The 21,206-nt window shown below is 42.9% G+C and overlaps 1 protein-coding gene across 4 annotated transcripts in view; it reads right to left on the bottom strand.

The window, feature by feature from the left end:
* The window catches only part of LOC129135358 (putative L-type amino acid transporter 1-like protein MLAS), a 55,092-nt gene that overhangs the window by 9,425 nt on the left and 24,461 nt on the right, over nucleotides 1-21,206 (bottom strand). For 3 of the 4 annotated variants that reach the window (XM_063797042.1, XM_063797043.1, XM_063797044.1), the window contains one exon: nucleotides 1,221-1,259. The exons of the other annotated variant lie outside the window; for it this stretch is intronic. The gene's annotated coding sequence lies outside the window, so the exon portion shown is untranslated. The remainder of the gene's footprint in view (nucleotides 1-1,220; nucleotides 1,260-21,206) is intronic. 4 annotated transcript variants of the gene reach the window in all.

Raw genomic sequence — 21,206 nt, 5'->3', positions numbered from 1 at the left:
CATGTTTACTTATCTCCTATACTACCTTTACTATTAAGAGTTAAATGTTTGTATCATTTTCTGGTGACACAGTAGTACCATAAGGCAGCAGAGAATACAAGTTAAAAAAAGATCTGGGCTCAAATCCCAGCTCCAGCACTGAAAAGTATGTGTGCCTTTGCACAAATTACTTGATCTCCAAGCCTTGGTTGTCTCTTGCATAAAATGAGGATGATACCTATCTAACATGTAAGGTTGTTGTGAGGCTTAAATAAGATAATGAATTATAAAGAAACACTTAGTTTGCAGGGTATGTTAAAAGTTATTATGACCATAATACAAAATAAACTTAGTTTCCAGTCTAAAAGACAATGTACAAACAGTTCATGAGTATATGAATATAATCAAAACAAGTTTTTACAGTCAATATAGAGCAACTTAAATACTTCACTGAAGAAAGCAGGTAATCTGTTGCTACCAACAATGTGTTTCCAACTAGGAAGCATCTGATTTCAAACTAAACTGTAAAACCAGGAGCAGCTTCCCCATTGGTTAGAAATAAGGTTTCTAAATCCCCTAAGTTATGAACACTGAGATTTTTTTCCCAAAAAAATTTGTGTTTTCAGAAATATAACAAAAAAACTGGAATAGAGCCACTGTCTCAGAAATACCTGAAAACTTCCTAGTTGCCAAATTATTTTAATACAAATTGATCAAAGCATCCCCAACCAGAACTCAGGTTGTAAGCATTCTGAACCTAAAAGCACAAAATGGTTTAGCATTTATACGAAATTTCTATTTTTATACAATCTTGACTGCTTAGGTTTCAAAAAATGTCAATGTCAGGCTGTTAGCACCAACAAGATCATCCCAGTCCAATAAATAGAAAACTGTTAAAGAACGGGAATGAGCACTTAAAATGAGGCAATCAAAGCCACAAAATAGAAACTGCAGATTTGAACTCCAAGAAGCAGGCATGAATGTTAGGCTAGTTAGTCAGAAGAGCTGAAAGGGATATCATCTGCCAGAATTAGTGTCTCAATTTAGTGAAAAAAGAAAATCTATCTGTTAAGTCTAAGAATCCTAACAAGGATCCAAAAATACTTCTACAGCCCCTTTAATATTCTAAAAATATCATGGAGAGAAAAAAAAAGAAATGCATAAATTTCCCCAAAACGATCAAACTAAAGTTAAAGCCTGAGGTACATGCCACATGAGAGGTAAGTTTCTAAAGCTCATACCTCAAAAATCGCCTTTGTGATGTTTTGCATCAAGTCAATCTGTAAGACAGTAGTTACAATATTAGTGAAGACAGTGGGTTAAAACATTTGTTGTTCAAACATAGAGCAAATATCATTCATGAGTTAGGTGCCTTTAGTTGAACTATGGTCCCATTAGGGTTCATACATTAAAGCAAAAATTGAGGTGGAAAGACACTCCGTGCCTTACAGGATAAAGAGGCTTAATGTGGCAACCAAAAAATTTTTAGTACATAAGAGAATTTAAATGTTAACTATAACATACAAATCACACGCAAATATAGTTACCACTTATTTTAGTTACTTCTTCTCAATATACAGAAAAATGCCACAAATCTAGGAGGCCATTCGTTTCAAATGACCGGAATCCTTAGACCTCACACCAACAATCCACCATGTGCTGGGGATGGTATCGCCTGACTAAATGTAGCCTTGCAGTCCATTCTTGTAAGTATTAGAGAGAAAAAAAGAGAGAGCGTCATCTCTGGAAAGTGTGAAGTCAGGGACTTCCCTACTAGGAAGCATTTCCATAAAGCACCCCAAAATGACTTGATGCAAACACCACACCTAGTGGTGTCACTGGAGTAAGCATCATATTACTTCAAATTGCTTTTACCTAGGTTTATTAAGGGATTTTGCTCTCATGGTGAGATCTAATTTGTAATGGATATAAACCAGGAAATGAGATTTGCACTAAAGCCAATGAAGTAGGAATGTACTTATTCTCTAAAGTAGCAAAGATAGTCTCACTGTCACAGAGCAGTTATAGGATATGTTGCTTTCCATACTAATGGTTAATACCACTTGGAAATGATTTACCCTTCAAAAATAAATTCAAGGTTTTCCCCTGTAATGCCTCTTACCTGGATTCAAACATGCTTTAATGAGGAATAACAGAAAGGGTGAAACTATGAATAACCCTGGGCCTTGTATCATTACATTAGAAACACTGCTCTAAATATGAGTCTATGGCTAAAATATTAATTTGAGAGGCTCAGGGAATTTATTATACAAATCTCTTCTTGCAGAGAACTTTAAGTTCAAATTTACTAAAACAAAACAGAACCATTCCACGTCAAAACTGTAAATGAGTATGCATCAGTTTTGCAATACTGAGATACTAAATTAATATAATTTATTGGTAAAACTAGCTTAGCTACCTAAGTATTAAGTGTCTATAATAACCAAATCTTAATTATCCATTTATGGGTGATTTGTTTCCTTTTTTGAGACAGGGTCTCACTCTGTCACCCAGGCTGGAGTGCACTGGCATGACCATAGCTCACTGCAGCCTCGACCTCATGGGTGCAGCCTCGACCTCATGGGTTCAGCCTCTCAAACAGCTGGGACCACAGGTGCATGCCACTCCATTTAGCTAATTTTTTATTTTTATGTTTTTTGGAGACAGGTGTCTGATTATGTTGCTCAGGCTGCTCTCAAATTCCTGGACTCAAGCAATCCTCCTACCTCAGCCTCCCAAAATGCTAGGATTAGAGGCATGAGTGACCACATCTGGACTGTCACCAATTTTTAACTGTCTGTCAACTAAACAGCCAATATAGACTGATAAAATATACTTAACTATTGTAAAATTGTAAAGAATTGTATCTTCACCAAGGAGAGGTCTGGCTTTTACCAGTGAATTCTGGAAGGTAATCTCTAAACTCTTGAAATGTCATACCTAATAAGAGGGTCCTGGCCAGGAGCAGTGGCTCACACCTGTAATCCCAGCACTTTGGGAGGCCAAGGCGGGCAGATCGCTTGAGGTCAGGATTTTGAGACCAGCCTGGCCAGCATGGTGAAACCTGTCTCTACCAAAAATACAAAAATTAGCCAGGCATGGTGACGGGCACCTGTAATAATCCCAGCTACTCAGGAGGCTGAGGTTTCAGTGAGCTGAGATCATGCCACTGTACTCCAGCCTGGGCAACAGAGCAAGACTATCTCCAAAAAAAGGGGGGGGGGGCGGCGGTGGGGGGAAAGTGTCCTTGTTCATCTGGGGGCTTTAGGCCACAGCAGAGTCTAATAATGTGGCTTATGGTGGGGGCTTTGAGTCACATGGATCAGCTTGACCTCCAGTGGGGCTGGAGACTAAGGTTAGCCACATGGGCATGCAACCATGGAACCCCAGTAAAAACGCTGGACATAAAAAATAGAGTGAGCTTCCTTGGTTGGCAATAATCCATGAGTATGGTCGCACACCAGTGCCACCAGGAAGGTGTCATTTTTCACAACTCTACAGGGACAGGACAATTCAAAACTCCAACATTTGGAACTTCCCCGAACTCTGCCCTATGCACCTCTACCCTTGGCTCATTCTAATCTGAATCCCTAAACTGCAATAAACTCTAACCATGGGTATGAGAGCTTTCAATGAGTTCTGGTGAGTCCTCCTGGCAAATCATCCAACCTAAGAGTGGTCTTGGCCAGGCACAGTGACTCAAGCCTGTAATCCCAGCACTTCGGGAGGCCCAGGCAGGCGGATCACTTGAGCTCAGGAGTTTGAGACCAGCCTGGCAATATGGTGAAACTGTCTCTAAAAAATATAGAAAAACTAGCCAGGCGAGGTGGTGTGTGCCCATAGATCCAGCAACTCAGGTGGCTGAGGTAGGAGGACTGCCTGAACCTGGGAGGGAGGAGGTCAGGGCGCAGTGAGCCGTGATCATGCCACTGCACTCTCGCCTGGGTGACAGAGAGAGGCCCTGTCTCAAAAAAAAAAAGAGTGGTTTTGGGAACCCCCAAACTTGCAACTAGTATTAGAAGCAAGGGTCATCTTATGGACTGGACTCCCTCTTACTCTGCATTCATATTTAAAACCATTAAATATACTGTAGCTCAAAAAAAGTTGCTTGTTTGTTTTGAAAAAGGGTCTCACACTGTCGCCCAGGCTAGAGTGCAGTGGCGCAATCCGAGCTCAAGCAAACCTCCCACATCAGCCTCCCAAGTAGCTGAGACCACAGGCTTACTCCACCACGCCCAGCAACTTTTGTATTTTTTTGTCCCATTCTCTACAACATTCCCAAAATGCTGCCCAAGCTGGTCTCACACTCCTGAGCTCAAGTGATCCACTCACCTCAGCCTCCCAAAGGGTTGGGATTACAGGCATAAGCCACTGCACCCGGCCATAAATATTGTTTTTTAATAACATTTCTAGCAAACATGATAAAGATTTGGCTTCAGTGTTGCTTATTTTCCTTCCAAGGAACCTCTAATATTCTCTATTTTCAGAACTCCAATCAAATTAGCCAGAAAGAGCAAACGAAGCCAATAAATCCAGGAGGGCAATAGATCTGATTTTAACCCTTGTTTCACATGCACAATTGTCTTCAGAGAAAAGCTGAAGAAAGTACCTCCTCACCTCCATGCCCCAATGCTCCTTTTCTCTGACTTCAAGTGGGCCTCTGATGCTGCCCACATTTCCCTCACCAGGTTTCTTTCCTTTCCAAAACATCTGTAAAACTTTCTGCACCTTCTTCCTTCTCCCACCACTACCAGTGGATGACCTTATAGATTTCTGCTCCATGAGAAATAGAAGCCATTTGACAGCACCCTCAGCAAGAGCTAACATTTTAGCTCCTAACAAGAGCTAGTGGGCAACTGATCCAAGCAGTTTACATATGTTTATCATGTCATTTCGTGTTCAACACAATCCCATTAGTTATAACTTGATAACTAACGTTTCATAACTGGCCTAAGGTTGCACACCTTGTAAAAGGCAGAGTCAGAACTCAGACCCAGTACTGTCTAATGTTTGAGCTCTTCAACACTCCATCGCTGCCTGTCATCTTCCTTCTAATATATCCACAAATTCACCTGCATCTCCACATACAGCTTTTCTTCCCATCATCTTCGCATAATGGAACAAATAAACCTCCTATCCATAGAAATCATCTGGATCTGTCTATTCCCCCCATTTTCCAAGGTATGTCTTGTCTTTTTTTTTTTGAGATGTAGTCTCACTCTGTCAACCAGGCTGAAGTGTAGTGGCGTGATCTCGACTCACTGCCTCCCGGATTCACGCCATTCTCCTGCCTCAGCCTCCCGAGTAGCTGGGACTACAGGCGCCCACCATCATGCCCGGCTAATTTTTTGTATTTTTAGTAGAGACAGGGTTTCACCATGTTAGCCAGGATGGTCTCGATCTCCTGACCTCGTGATCTGCCCACCTTGGCCTCCCCAAAGTGCTGGGATTACAGGCTTGAGCCACTGCACCCGGCCTGCTTCTTTTGTACGTTGCAAAATCTCCCATTTTACTACTGCTTATCACATCGTCAACATACGAGCACTCTCAAAAGTCTTACTTTAAAAAAAACAAAAACAAAAACAAAAAATGGCCGGGCACGGTGGCTCACGCCTGTAATCCCAGCACTTTGGGAGGCGAAGACAGGCAGATCATAAGGTCAGGAGATTGAGACCACCCTGGCCAACATGGTGAAACCCCGTCTCTACTAAAATAGAAAAAATAAAACTACCTGCGCGTGGTGGCACGCACCTGTAGTCCCACCTACTTGGGAGGCTGAGGCAGGGGAATCGTTTGAACCCGGGAGGCAGAGCTTGCAGTGAGCCGAGATCGTGCCACTACACTCCAGCCTGGTGACAGAGCAAGACTCTGTCTCAAAAAAAAACTAAAGGCCGGGTGCAGTGGCTCACGCTGGTAATCCCAGCACTTTGGGAGGCCAAGGTGGGTGGATCATGAGGTCAGGAGTTCAAGACCAGCCTGGCCAATGTAGTGAAACCCCGTCTCTACTAAAAATACCAGTATCAGCCAGGCGTGGTGGCGGGCGCCTGCAATCCCAGCTACTCAGGAGGCTGAGGCAGGAGAATCGCTCGAATCCGGGAGGCAGAGGCTGCAGTGAGCCGAGACTGCACCATTGCACTCCAGCCTGGGTGGCAGAGAGACTCCATCTCAAAAATAATAATGATAATAAAATAAATTTTAAAATTAAGAAAATAAGGCCGGGCACGGTGGCTCACGCCTGTAATCCCAGCACTTTGGGAGGGTGAGGCAGGCAGATCATGAGGTCAGGAGTTTGAGACCAGCCTGGGCAACATAGTGAAACCCCATCTCTACTAAAAATACAAAAAATTAACCGGGTGTGGTGGTGGGCGCCTGTAATCCCAGCTAGTTGGGAGGCTGAGGCAGGAGAACTACTTGAACCCCGGAGGCGGAGGTTGCAGTGAGCCGAGGTCGCGCCACTGCACTCCAGACCGGGCAACAGTGTGAGACTCTGACTCACAAAAAACAAAAAACAAAAAAACCCTTTAACTGCCTTTCTCCCTCTATCAATCTAATAGCCTGGACTCTTCACAGACAAACCTGTTGAAAAATTTATCTTCCTTGCTTTCATTTACTTTTTAACCCACTTTAATCTGGGTTCCACCTGCAACACACCACTGAAGCTATTCCTACTAAGGTAGGAACTGCCACTCAAGGCCTTCTTGGCTCTAAAATCCCATGAGCCTTTTTCAGTTCACCTTACAATTTCTCAGTACCATTCTAAAGTTTATGAGTTTTTTAGTTAACTTTAATTCCAGTGACTCTTTCTACTTTATCTTAATCCAAGTATTCTCCTCCTTCTTCACTTTTTTTTTTTTTTTTTTTTGAGACAGACTCTGACTTTGTTGCCCAGGCTGGAGTATAGTGGTGCAATACTGGCTCACTGCAACCTCCACCTCCAGGTTCAAGCGATTCTCCTGCCTCAGCCTCCCAAGTAGCTGAGATTACAGGCCCCTGCTACCACACCCGGCTAATTTTTGTATTTTTAGTAGAGACGGGGTTTCACCATGTTGGCCAGGCTGGTCTCGAACTCCTGACCTCAAGGGATCCACCCGCCTCGGCCTCCCAAAGTGCTGGAATTACAGGCGTGAGCCAACGTGCCCGGCCCCTTCTTCGCTTCTTTAACCAGCTTAGATTTCATTGTGTATCATTTCAACAACACTCTTGCCTATACCCTTAACTCTTAAGATTTTCATCACAGCCATCTGGCAAAACCCCAATCCTGGATAAACCCAACGATCCATCAATAAGCACCACACTCCCAGGTCCTCCAGTGTTTACTTCCCATTCTATACATGCACTATCCAGACATTCCCATTCTCTTCAAATTCCAAAATATCCTATCACCTCCCCTCCCCATACACACATTCTACTTCACCAACAAAAAAACAAAGGTACCAGCTGGGCACGGTGGCTCACACCTGTAATCCCTGCACTTTGGGAGGCCAAGGCGGGTGGATCACTTGATGTCAGGAGTTGGACACCAGCCTGGCCAAAATGGTGAAACCTCATCTCTACTAAAAATACAAAAATTAGCTGGGTGTGGTGATGCGCACCTGTAATCTCAGCTCCACGGGAGACTGAGGCAGGAGAATCGCTTGAACCCAGGAGGTGGAGGCTGCAGTGAGCCAAGACTGCACCACTGCACTCCAGAGCCTGGGCAATAATAAGAGCGAAACTCCGTCTCGGGGTAAGGTGGGGAAGATACCATAAAAGACCTGCACCCGATTCTAGACCTTACTGAGGATTCCATCTACTTCCACCTTACTGTAACTTTGCAAATACTTTTCCCACTGAACTAAATCCCCCCCATAAACAAGCAACACTTTCTAATGTATCCCATTGAAAAATACAAAAACATATAAAAAGGAAAAACTCCATCAATCCCACATGTCCCTCCATCGAACAATCTGCCTTTACTTGCTGCAACCAAACTAAAGTTGTCTAGACTCCCCTCTCCCATTTCTTCACTTCTTCTAGCTCCTTAACACACACTGGTCCAATTTCTGCCCCATCACTCTTGGCAAAATCCATCATGACCTCCAGGCTGCTAAATCCAAGATACAGTTCAGGCCTCAATCTGCTCATCCTTATAGCAGCTTTCACAGGGCTGCTGAGTAGGGTTGAGCAGTTTTGCCCCGCCCACAGGTGCCCTGCAGAGGAATGAGGTGGGCTGAATGAAACTCCTTTTTTAAAAATTCTCGGCTGGCATAGTGGCTCACGCCTGTAATCCCAGCACTTTGGGAGGCTGAGGCGGATGGATCACTTGAGGTCAGGACTTCAAGATCAGCCTGGCCGATATGGCGAAATCCCATATATTGAAAATACAAAAATTAGCTGGGCGTGGTGGCGGGCACCTGTAATCCCAGCTACTCAGGAGGCTGAGGCAGGAGAATCACTTGAACCCAGGATGCAGAGGTTGCAGTGAGCCGAGACTGCGCCACTGCACTCCAGCCTGGGCAACAAGAGAGAAACTCCATCTAAAAAAAAAAATTGTTTATGCCAACTAATTGTACACCTAAATGCACCAAGTTCATGACTTTCTCCTTGCATTTATTTATTTCTTTTTTTTTAAATTAGGTCTCACTCTATGTTGCCCACGTTGTAGTGCAGTGTGTGATTACAGCTCACTGCAGCCTTGAACTCCTGGGCTCAAGAGATCCTCTGGTTTTAGCCTCCCCAGTAGCTAGAACTACAGGTATGGAGTGGCTCTCTGCCTTTATTTCTAACCCAAGCTACCTTACAACCTTAAAAAGAGACGCTGCTTCGCCGGGCACAGTGGCTCTCGCCTGTAATCCCAGCACTTTGGGAGGCCAAGGCGGGCGGATCATGAGGTCAGGAGTTCGAGACCAGCCTGACCAACATGGTGAAACCCTGTCTCTACTAAAAATACACAAAAACTTAGCCAGGCCTGGTGGTGTGGCGCCTGTAGTCCCAGCTACTCAGGAGGCTGAGGCAGGAGAATCATTTGAACCTGGGAGACGGAGGTTGTAGTGAGCCGAGATCACGCCGCTGCATTCCCACCTGGGCGACAGAACGAGACTCAAAAAAAAAAAAAAAAAAAAAAGAGAGAGAGAGAGAGACCCTACTTCAGCTCTCAATTGCATCGCTTATCTTCCCCTTTTGTCAGTTAAGTCCTGGAAGTACCCTAGAAACCTATCATTTGGCCTGGGAAATTGCCAAGATTGAAAGGAAATGTCTTACTCTATGACCTCTTTAACAGATGAAGGACAAAAAAAGGCTGAAAATGTACAAAGATATGCATCCCTCCCCCACCAGTTAAATGCCAAACATAGGCCAGGCACAGCTGATCACACCTGTAATCCCAGCTGTTTGGGAGTCCGAGGCAGGCAGATTACCTGAGTTCAGGAGTTCGAGATCAGCCTGGCCAACATGGTGAAACCCAGTCTCTACTAAAAATACAAAAAAATTAGGCAGGCGTGGTGGTGCACATCTGTAATCCCAGCTACTCGGGAGGCTGAGGCAGGAGAATCGCTTACCCAGAGGTGGAGGTTGCAGTGAGCCGAGAGCTCGCCACTGCACTCTGGCCTGGAGAACAGAGTGAGACTCAGTCTCCAGAAAAAAAAAAAGGCCAAACATAGCCCATTCCAACCAAGATTAAGAATCACTAAGAGTTACATTGCACCACTGCACACCAGCCTAGGTGACAGAGCAAGACTCCGTCTCAAAAAAAAAAAAAAGAGTTACACACTGCAGAAATCTAAACAATCTCAAAAGTAGACTGGGACTTTATAATCAGGGTAAAGGTGAAGTGATGTTTACCAATATAAGAAATGAATACGCCAGGCGCGGTGGCTCACGCCTGTAATCCCAGCACTTTGGGAGGCCGAGGCGGGAGGATCACAAGGTCAGGAGACCGAGACCACCCTGGCTAACACAGTGAAACCCCGTCTCTACTAAAACTACAAAAAAATTAGCCAGGCATGGTGGCAGGCGCCTGAAGTCCCAGCTACTTGGTAGGCTGAGGCAGGAGAATGGTGTGAGCGCGGGAGGTGGAGCATGCAGTGAGCTGAGATTGCGCCACTGCACTCCAACCTGGGTGACACAGCGAGACCCCGCCTCAAAAAAAAAAAAAAAAGAAATGTATGCAATCATTTTTTTCAACTCCTGAAAATAGTCAGATAATAACTGTAGTTATTCTGATAAAGTTCCTTTAGCCAACAGGTTGAAGCACATTCCCAGGGAATAACATGTTTATAAGATTTTCTAACAATTGCATATGTTAAATCTTCTCTTTAAAAATAATCCTGGCCAGGTACGGTGGCTCACACCTGTAATCCCAGCACTTTAGGAGGCCGAGGCAGGTGGATCACTTGAGGTCAAGAGTTCAAGATCAGCCTGACCAACATGGAGAAACCCTGTCTCTACTAAAACTACAAAATTAGCCAGGTGTGGTGGTGCATGCCTGTAATCCCAGCTACTCGGGAGGCTGAGGCAGGAGAATCACTTGAACCTGGGAGGCGGAGGTTGTGGTGAGCCGAGATGGCGCCATTGCACTCCAGCCTGGGCAACAAGAGCAAAACTTCATCTAAAAAACAGGAAAAAATAAAATAAAATAAATAAAAATAAAAATAATCCTAGGCCAAGCTGGCTGCAGTAGCTCACACCTGTAATCCCAGCTACTCAGGAGGCTGAAACAGGAGGATCACTTGAGCCCAGGAGTTTGAGACCAGCCTGGGCAACACAGTCAGACTGTGTCTCTAAAGAAAAAAATCGTCATCATCCTAGGCCAGTCCAGACAACATAGCAAGACCTCTAAAAGAAAATGAAATAAAAAATTTTAAAAGTCAATTTAATTAGAGGTCTCAAGTAATTCCAGAAGACATAGTCTCACAAATCAAATACTGAAAAAGGAAGACGCCTTTCAAGATAATCACACTATTATTTTAACTGTAGGAAAATGTATTAAATGAAGACAGCTTTTGCTAGCTGCTGAAACATACTAGTAAGAACAGGAAACGATGCTCCCACCATGCTCAGCAGTAGCCAGAAATTTACTGAGGTCTTTGTATTTAGCCTTAAGTATAAGACACCTAGGAAACTTCAAAATCATCACTTAAGCCACTTTAAACCCACAGTCTATACAAACCCTTTTTCTTTTGTTACATTTTATACTAAACACACTTTAATCAGATTGACATAAGTGATTTAAAAGTAACTTTTATAATTCCCTTTTACAAGAAAAAAAGAAACAATGTTTCCAGATACTAAGTTCCTTAAGAGACAGCAATCATTTATTATAGATTTACAGTACTACAATTTCAAATAGTACCAGAATCTTTTTTTTTTTCTTTGAGACAGTGGCACAATCACAGCTCACAGTAGCCTCGACCTCCTGGGCTAAAGCAATCCTCCCACCTCAGCCTCCCAAGTAGGTGGGACTAGAAACTCATGACACCATGTCCAGCTTTTTTTTTTTTTTTTTTTTTTTGAGACAGAGTCTTGCTCTGTCACCCAGGCTGGAGTGCAGTGGTGTGATCTTGGCTCACTGCAACCTCTGCCTCCAGGGTTCAAGCAATTCTCCTGCCTCAGCCTCCCAAATAGCTGGGATTACAGGCATGCACCACCATGCCCAGCTAATTTTTATATTTTTAGTAGAGATGGAGTTTCACCAGGTTGGTCAGGCTGGTCTCGAATTCCTGATCTCGGTGATCTGACAGCCTCGGCCTCCCAAAGTGCTGGGATTATAGGTGTAAGCCACCATGCCCAGCCAATTTTTTTATTTTTTGTAGAAACGAGGTCTCACTATGTTACCCAGGCTGGTCTCCAACTCCTGGGCTCAAGTGATCCACCCACCTCCCTGCCTTGGTCTCCCAAAGCACCACCATGCCTGGCCCAAAATCTTGTAATTGCTTAATACTGTATATACATTCTTATAATGATATGATATTTCCCATCTTTGTTTAGAAGATGCATGTGGTTCTTCTCCACCCCCTCAAGTACTTAAAACTATCACATTGGCAGAGTACAACCTTTAAATGTTTCTGGCATCCTCCCTCCTCCCATTAAAAAAAAAAATTAAAATAAAAATATGTATATACATACCCATACACACTACAACAGAGGGAAAAAAGCAACTCATCGTTCAACTGGTGTTCTTATAAGAATCAGTTCTTAAATTCCAACTGTGTAGTAAAAGGTAAGCAAGCTATAAGCTACCTTTTATCCTATCCTTTCTCTATATACATTCCATTTACACTGTACTTGCCCTCCAATCTATGCAAACAGTCACAAAGATTAGATTATGTTTGCTGGCTTATCATTTCAACTAGTAACAAATTCTTAAGGTGTGAATACAAGATATGGAGAAAAAATAATGATGCACAGCTATGCTGAAATTTCTTATTGTTCAACTTGAAATAGGTTTACAGCCTAATGGGAGTACACTAGAAAATGTAGAAAGAGGGCAGGCACGGTGGCTCACACCTGTAATCCCAGCACTTTGGGAGACAGAGGTGAATGGATCACAAGGTCAGGAGTTCAAGACCAGCCTGGCCAACAAGGTGAAACCCCGCCTCTACTAAAAATACAAAAAAAAAATTACCTGGGTGCAGTGGCACATGCCTGTAATCCCATCTACTCAGGAGGCTGAGGCAGGATAATCGCTTGAACCCGGGTGGCGGAGGTTGCAGTGAGCTGAGATCGCACCATTGCACTCCAGCCTGGGGGACAGAGCGAGACTCCGTCTCAAAAAAAAAAAAAAAAAAAAGAAAAGAAAAAAAAGAAAATGTAGAAAGAGAGCCACTCCACTGCAGAGCAATTAATTCTATCTCCACTAATATTTTTCTAAATATTCACTGAAACAGTTTTAAAAATAATTTCCTGAACTTTAACCCTCCCAACATCTTCAAAAGGCAAAAATTACCCCCTCAGAGGGACACAGCTGGTAGTGCCAATACAAAAGATCTTTGTCTTCCCATTCTTAGTCCATAGCTTTTTTCATGACACCAGCCTCTCCTAAGATAAATATCTGTGAAGGATCAACTTTTTAAAATACACACATTCTAGCTGGGCACGGTGGCTCACATCTGTAATCCCAGAACTTTGGGAGGCCGAGGCGGACGAATCACCTGAGGTCAGGAGTTTGAGACCAGCCTGGCCAACACGGTGAAACCCGTCTCTACTAAAAATACAAAAATTAGCCAGGCATGGTGGCATGCACCTGTAATCCCAGCTACATGGGAGGCTGAGGCAGGAGAATCGCTTGAACCCGGGAGGTGGAGATTGAAGTGAGCCAAGATGGTGCCAACTGCACTCCAGGCTGCGCAACAGAGCAAGATGCCGTCTCAAAAAAAAAAAAAAAAATTCTTAAAAATAAAGACACTTAGAGGGGAATCTAAAACACACTGGTTCTATTTTTAACTTCACCAATGTTAAGACAGCGGGTGGTTTTTTTTTTTTTTGAAAAAGAAAAGGGAACAAATTTCACATAGGAGAATAGTTTTTGAAATCTTTGCACAACAGGGTGGCCATAAGTAAATAATGATTATTTATTTGCAGAGAAGACAGAGATAACAATAGCAATAATAATAATGTATTTCAAACAATTAAGAGTAAATTTCAAATGCCTCACCACAAAATATAAGTAAGCAAAGTAAGGCGATAGTATGTTAATTAGCATGATTTAATCATACTACATTACACATATATATATAAACATTACGTTGTACCCTATGTGTACAATTATGATTTCTGAATTAATATTAGAGTGGGGAGAACAATAATGATTAATTTTTACTTCTTCAGTAAGATTACAATGAAAATGTAGAGAGCACTAGCATTATAGTAACTATACGATAGGCCACTTTAAATAAAAGGCATCTTTTACAAAATTTTTAGTCAATAAGTTGATTACCACATACTTATGACCTATTTGCTATTAAGTGTAAGTTAACTTATAATTTTAGTATTTTCAAAAAAGGAACATATTAAAATCCTATCAATATTTCAAATAATGACAAAATTAATCATTTTTAATAGAATCCTTATTCAGGTCCTTCAAAAACAATATAAACTATGACTTAAGGTAGATTCCTTTAAATCTGACTAATGAATAAATGTTAAATCTCAAATTTCATAGTCCCAGTGCTGGAAAACCTATATTTTTATTTTTCTTCACGTTTATACAAAGAACGTACAGACAGGCAAGAAATGTAATCAACCTTTTTAGGAAAGAATCCCAGGATTTGTTTTCTTTTCAATTAAATATATATGAATTCTGGGGGATACTGGTGATCATCTCTGGATCTTTTTACTCATCTAATGAGAAAAGAGTCTCATTATACAAAGAGGATAGTCAAAAAGCCTAATGATTTCCTCACATAAGTAGATTTTTCTGTCTGGCAAATCTGAAGAAGTCAACATAGAATCCCTCATTAGTGCATTGAATCTGAACTTCCACTATTCCAATCAAATTAGGACCTGGAAATAAAGTGTTAACACTTCAGACAAGAAATTCCGGGGTTTGTATCATCAGGAATATAAACCAGGGACACTCTCAAGAGGCTGAAGAGCAAGAGCCATGCACTGCTTCGGAGAATTAAATACTCCAAGATGAAAGTTAAAATTTCAAACACACATATCACACATACACATCTTTTAACATCAGGTTGAAATGCTAAAGGGAACAGAGTAAAGGTATGTTTTTAATTAATAAATTTAAATGAGAGAAAACTTTAAATTCAAAGAGCTTCAGTAAAAAAAAAAGAAAATATTAGCAATGTTATCAAATGTGGACGAAAAGCTAATATATGTCACTATGTAATCCAAGACATATTCATTAGTGGCGCTTTTTTTCTGGGCTATTAATATATTAGATGCCATCCAAAAACAAATATCTAGTAAATATTAAGTTTAACGACTTCTTAAAAACCTGTAGGTTCCCAAAGACATATACCTGTATGTGCAGTGAGGCCACTGCTAAGCCTCTAATAATATTCTTGTAGACTACTAAAGTTCTCTATGATGATAAAAAGGGTAATAAAAAAAAATCTAGTGTCTCCCCTTAATAAACAAAGAACGAGCGTAACTTAGGAAGTTCGGTAACAAAAACAATCTATAATTCTGGTACCAGAAATCCCTCTGAGGCTGGGCGAGGTGGCTTACACCTGTAATCCCAGCACTTTGGGAAGCCAAGGCAGGGGGGATCACCTGAGGTCCGAAGATGAAGAACATCCTGGCTAACAGGGTGAAACCCTGTCTCTACTAAAAATACAAAAAATTAGCCAGGCGAGTGGCACATGCCTGTAATCCCAGCTACTTAGGAGGCTGAGGCAGGAGAATCACTTGAACCCAGGAGGTAGAGGTTGCGTGAGCCTAGATCGTGCCCTTGCACTCCAGCCTGGGCAACAAAAGCAAAACTCTATCTCAAAAAAAAAAAAAAAGCAACAAGTCCCTCTGAAAAAAATTTTAAATAATAAACAAAAGTCTATAACAGGTTTTTAAATAACAGTAAAGTCCTACACATATTATATGAATACCAACATAATAATATGAATATGAATATCAACAGGGTATCCAATTCCTTTTTCGAAAAGGTCTGAAAATTAATATGAAAGAAGTAATTCGGTATGTTCAGAAATCTGTTGATTCTAGGCCAGGTATGATGGCTCACACCTGTGTTATCCCAGCACTTTGGGATTTATAAAATGGGATTTCTTCCTCACCTAAGGTCAGGAGTTCAAGACCAGCCTGGCCAAGATGGTGAAACCCCATCTCTACTAAAAACTACAACAATTAGCCAGGCGTGGTGGCAGTCGCCTGTAATCCCAGCTACTCAGGAGGCTGAGGTAGGAGAATCACTTGAACCCGGGCGGCAGAGTTTGCAGTGAGCCAAGATCTCACCACTGCACTCCAGCCTGGGTGACAAATAAAATAAAATAAAGAAATCTATTGATTCTGGAATATTTGCGTTTCATTTCCCAATCAGCAGGCATGCAATTGGCAAGAAGTGTGTTTCCCCAGGCATTCTAATGGGATGCCAGAAGGCTCAACCCAGTGCTTAAATTTTTAGTGATTACATTGCTTAAATAATGTAGACAGATAAAATAGACTCAAGATAAATCAATATGTAAAAAGACTTTAAATATGTGCACAAGGTATTTTTCAAGATGGATAAAACATATGAATCTTAAATTACCATATATTTTTTTTTTTCCCTGAGACGGAGGTTTTTTTCCTCTTGTTGCCCAGGATGGAGTGCAACAACAGCATCATCTCCACTCACTGCAACCTCCGCCTCCCAAGTTCAAGCAATTCTCCTGCCTCAGCCTCCTGAATAGCTGGGACTACAGGCGTGTGCCACCATGCCCAGCTAATTTTTGTATATTTTTTAGTCGAGATGGGGTTTCACCATGTTGGCCAGGATGGTCTTGATCCCTTGACCTCATGATCCGCCCACCTCGGCCTCCCAAAGTGCTGAGATTACAGGTATGAGCCACTGCGCATGGCCAAATTACCGTATTCTTTCTTCTGTAAAAAGATCTGGCCACTCCAGTCCATTACGATACTGTCCTTTTGAGCCTGCTCAATCAGTTTGTTTAAGCCCTGCCTCAGGCTAACAGGGCTGCCATAAGAGGAATGCTTTCCCCAAAAACACATCCTACAAGAACAGTGTTGTAATCTCTAGAGTTAACACTTAATATAAAAACACAAACTTGCAGGATCTCATTTTCATGAATTTACTTGAGGAAAGACACAAATATAGAGTGGATGCTATTTATTGATGCACTTAGTAGGAAAGAAGGGGATAGCAAAAGTAACAATTTTACCAGATCCATGCACATATGCAGGTTGTATTTTACTAGAGATGGCACACATAAAAATTCCAGATAGTGGTAAGGATATGAAAAAAAGTGGCAGGAATGGGTGTGATAGTGAAAAAGTCACTGCATATCTGTACCTTGACTGAGGTCATGGTTACACAGGTGTATACATTTGTCAAAATTTACTGAATTTAAGACCTATACAGGCCGGGCGTGGTGGCTCACGCCTGTAATCCCAGCACTTTGGGAGGCTGAGGTGGATGGGTCACCTGAGGTCAGGAGTTCCAGACCAGCCTGGCTAACATGGTGAAACCCCATCTCTACTAAAAGTACAAAAACTAGCCAGGCGTGGTGGCAGGCATCTGTAATCACAGCTACTCAGGGGGTTGAGGCAGGAGAATCACTTGAACCCGGGAGGCGGAGGTTGCGGTGAGCCATGATCGCACCATTGCACTCCAGCCTGGGAGATAAGAGCGAGCGAGACTTCACCTCAAAAGAAAAAAAGAAAAAAAAAAAAACCACCACCACCTATACATACATAAATTTTATCTCAAAGAAGCACCACAATAGAATTCAAAAACGAATTCAATTTAAAAAGGAAAAGTACACTCGCTTAATACAAGATGGAAAAGAATAACATTATAAAACCAAGTATCTCTGCATGAGTGAACTCCACAAGAATTTAGTAAGTTATACTCTACATTAAAAAAAAACAAAAAACAAAAACACAGAATAAGGGAGCATTTCCTATACATATGAAACCACAAAATTTCTGTAATCTTTACTGTTAGGCCTCTATACAAGGGGAAGTATGTTTCATTTTATAGTTCCAAAAATAAAATGGGCTCTGAAAAACTTCAAGATAGTCAAAGACAGGTAACCAAAATGATGACAATGTGAAAAGATTAACAAACAGCTCCTCTAAATCATTAAGGGTGGTCCAATGAAAGGAGCCTCAGGGATTTGTTTTAGGTTATTAGGATAAGGAACAAGAGCCAGATAACAAAGGCAGAAAATCCTAAAGAATTTAACAATTCAATGTTCCCAAAAGACACCATGGACCACACTCCATTTTATATGACACTTATATGACATTCCATACATGTGTCTAACATGAAGATTGAGCAGATAAAAAGTATCACTTTAGTAATCATCCTCAATCAACACCAGATAACAAATGAGGGGCTTTTGCTTATGGAAATTCTCACATATTGAGCTGAACACTTTTACCTTAATTAATTAATTAATTTATTTTTTGAGACAGAGTTTCGCTCCTGTTGCCCAGGCTGGAGTGCAATGGCGCGATCTCGGCTCACCACAACCTCCGTCTCCCGGATTCAAGTGATTCTCCTGCCTCAGCCTCCCAAGTAGCTGGGATTACAGGCATATGCCACCACGCCCGGCTAATTTTTGTATTTTTAGTAGACATGGGGTTTCTCCACGTTGGTCAGGCTGGTCTCTCCCGACCTCAGGTGATCCACCCATCTTGGCCTCCCAAAGTGCTGGGATTACAGGTGTGAGCCACCATACACAGCCTTATCTTAATTTAAATTGTTAAATATAAACATAATACTCAGGTCCTTAGCAGCCCCTTCTCTATATTGTTCCAATTAACTGCCTCCCACTGCGATCTCTCTTGCACGTGTGTGCACGCACTCTAACACACACACTCCTTTTTTTTTTTTTAGACGGAGTCTTGCTCTTGTTGCCCAGGCTGGAGTGCAACAGCGCAATCTCAGCTCACCACAACCTCAGCCTCCTAGGTTCCAGCAATTCTCCTGCCTCAGCCTCCCAAGTAGCTGGGATTACAGGCATGCACCACCACACTCGGCTAATTTTGTATTTTTAGTAGAGACGGGGTTTCTCCATGTTGGTCAGGCTAGTCTCGAACTCCCGACCTCAGGAGATCCACCCACCTTAGCCTCCCAAACTGCTGGGATTACAGGCATGAGCCACCACGGCCAGCCCACACACTTTTTCAAGAAGCAACTAGATTTAATCTTCCTAAATTGTGCCACTTTCCGGCAGGTAAAATTTCAATGATTCCCTAAAGTCAATCCAAATACACTTAAACTGGGCCAGGGTGGTGGCTCACGCCTGTAATCCCAGCACTTTGGGAGGCCGAGATGGGTGGATCACCTGAGGTCATGAGTTCAAGACAAGCCTGACCAACATGGTGAAACCCCGTCTCTAGTAAATACAAAAAATTAGCCAGGTGTGGTGGTGCGTGCCTGTAATCCCTAGAGCTACTTGGGAGGCTGAGGAAGGAGAACTGCTTGAACCCGGGAGGCGGAGGTTGCAGTGAGCCAAAATGGCACCATTGTGCTCCAGCCTGGGCAACAAGAGCAAAAACTCTGTCTCCAAAAACAAACAAACAAACAAACAAAAAGACACTTGAACTATGATTAAAGGTCTACAATAGGGTTCCCAACCCAGTGCTTCAGCTTCACCTCTTATTTGTATTACTCCTCATAAGTACCCAATTCCTCTACACACTGACAATTTGCACCTGGCCTTATCCTAATTTTCTTCTATTTTGGGGGGGATTCTCCCCCAAATTCACAGTGAAAATTGTACAGACCAATTCCATCACCCCATTTCCCTCCTCTAACCCTCCAGGTTTTTGTTTTTGTTTTTTTGTTTTTGAGACAGTCTCACTCTGTCACCCAAATTGGAGTGCAATGGCATGATCTTGGCTCACTGCAACCTCCACCTCCTGGGTTCAAGCGATTCTCCTGCCTCAGCCTCCCAAGTAGCTGGAATTACAGGCGCCCACCACTGCATCCAGCTAATTTTTGTATTTTTAGTAGAGATGGGGTTTCACCATGTTGGCCTGTAACCCCAGCACTTTGGGAGGTCAAGGCGGGCAGATCACCTGAGGTTAGGAGTTTAAGACCAGCCTGGCCAACCTGGCGAAACCCTGTCAATCATGCCACTGCACTCCAGCCTAAGTGACAGAGCAAGACTGTCTCAAAAAAAAAAGAAAGGAAGGAAGGAAGGTATACTGAGAATTACATCACAAAATCCACATGCTCTCCCCTTTACAAAGCCCTTTACTTTTCTCCCATAATAACTTATAGCCTCCTTGAAGACAGTGGTTTTACAAGTCATAAAACTCCTGGCCGTGGCCCAGTGCAGTAGCCTGTGCAGTAGCCCAGTGCCTGTAATCCCAGCACTTTGGGAGGCCAAGACAGGCAGATCACTTGAGGTCAGAAGTTCGAGACCAGCCTGGTCGACACGGTGAAACCCCGTCTCTACTAAAAATACAAAAATTACCCAGGAGTAGTGGCACATGCCTGTAATCCCAGCTACTTGGGAGGCTGAGGCAGGAGAATCGCTTGAACCCAGGAGGCCGAGGTTGCAGTAAGCCAAGATTGCACCAGTGCATTTCAGCCTGGGCAACACAGTGAGACCCCATCTCAAAAAAAAATAATTTATGGCCGGGCGCAGTGGCTCACACCTGTAATCCCAGCACTTTGGGAGGCCGAGGCAGGCGGATCACAAGGTCAGGAGATCGAGACCATCCTGGCTAACACGGTGAAACCCCATCTCTACTAAAAATACAAAAAATTAGCCAGGCGTGGTGGCGGGCACCTGCAATCCCAGCTACTCGGGAGGCTGAGGCAGGAGAATGGCATGAACCCAGGAGGTGGAGCTGGCAGTGAGCCGAGATTGTACCACTGCACTCTAGCCTGGGCGACAGAGCAACACTCCATCTTAAAAAAAAAAAAAAATTTATATATACATACATACACACACACACACACACACACACACACACACACACACATATCTCCCTAGAAGCATCAATATTTACTGAATTAGAGTATTTCATTACCTGTTATGAAAAACAAACAAACAAAAAAACCTTCCATTATACTAATTTATAAAGGAATCAAAACAAAATGGGTTGGGGGGTCCAGGCACGGTGTCTCACTCCTGTAATCCCAGCACTTTGAGAAGCCAAGGTGGGAACTTGAGGTCAGGAGTTCGAGACCAACCTGGCCAACATGGCGAAACCCTGTCTCTAATACAAAAATTAGCCGGGCCTGGTGACATGCGCCTGTAGTCCCAGCTACTCGGGAGGCAGAGGCACGTGAATCACTTGAACCCAGGAGGTGGAGGTTGTACTGAGCCAAGATCGTGCCACTGCACTCCAGCCTGGGAGACAGAGTGAAACTATGTCTTTAAAAAAAAGGCGGGGTGCAGTGGCACACACCTGTAATCCCAGCACTTTGGGAGGCCGAGGCAGGTGGATCACCTAAGGTCAGGAGTTCACGACCAGCCTAACATGGTGAAACCCCGTCTCTGCTAAATATAAAAAAATTAGCCAGGTGTGGTGGCACATGCCTGTAATCTGATCTACTTGGGAGGCTGAGACAGGAAAACAGCTTGTACCTGGGAGGC

Source organism: Pan troglodytes, chromosome 18, assembly GCF_028858775.2.
Source record: "Pan troglodytes isolate AG18354 chromosome 18, NHGRI_mPanTro3-v2.0_pri, whole genome shotgun sequence".
NCBI lineage: Eukaryota > Metazoa > Chordata > Mammalia > Primates > Hominidae > Pan > Pan troglodytes.
Note: the sequence above shows the minus strand (reverse complement) of the source record. Positions and strands in the feature narration are given on the sequence as shown.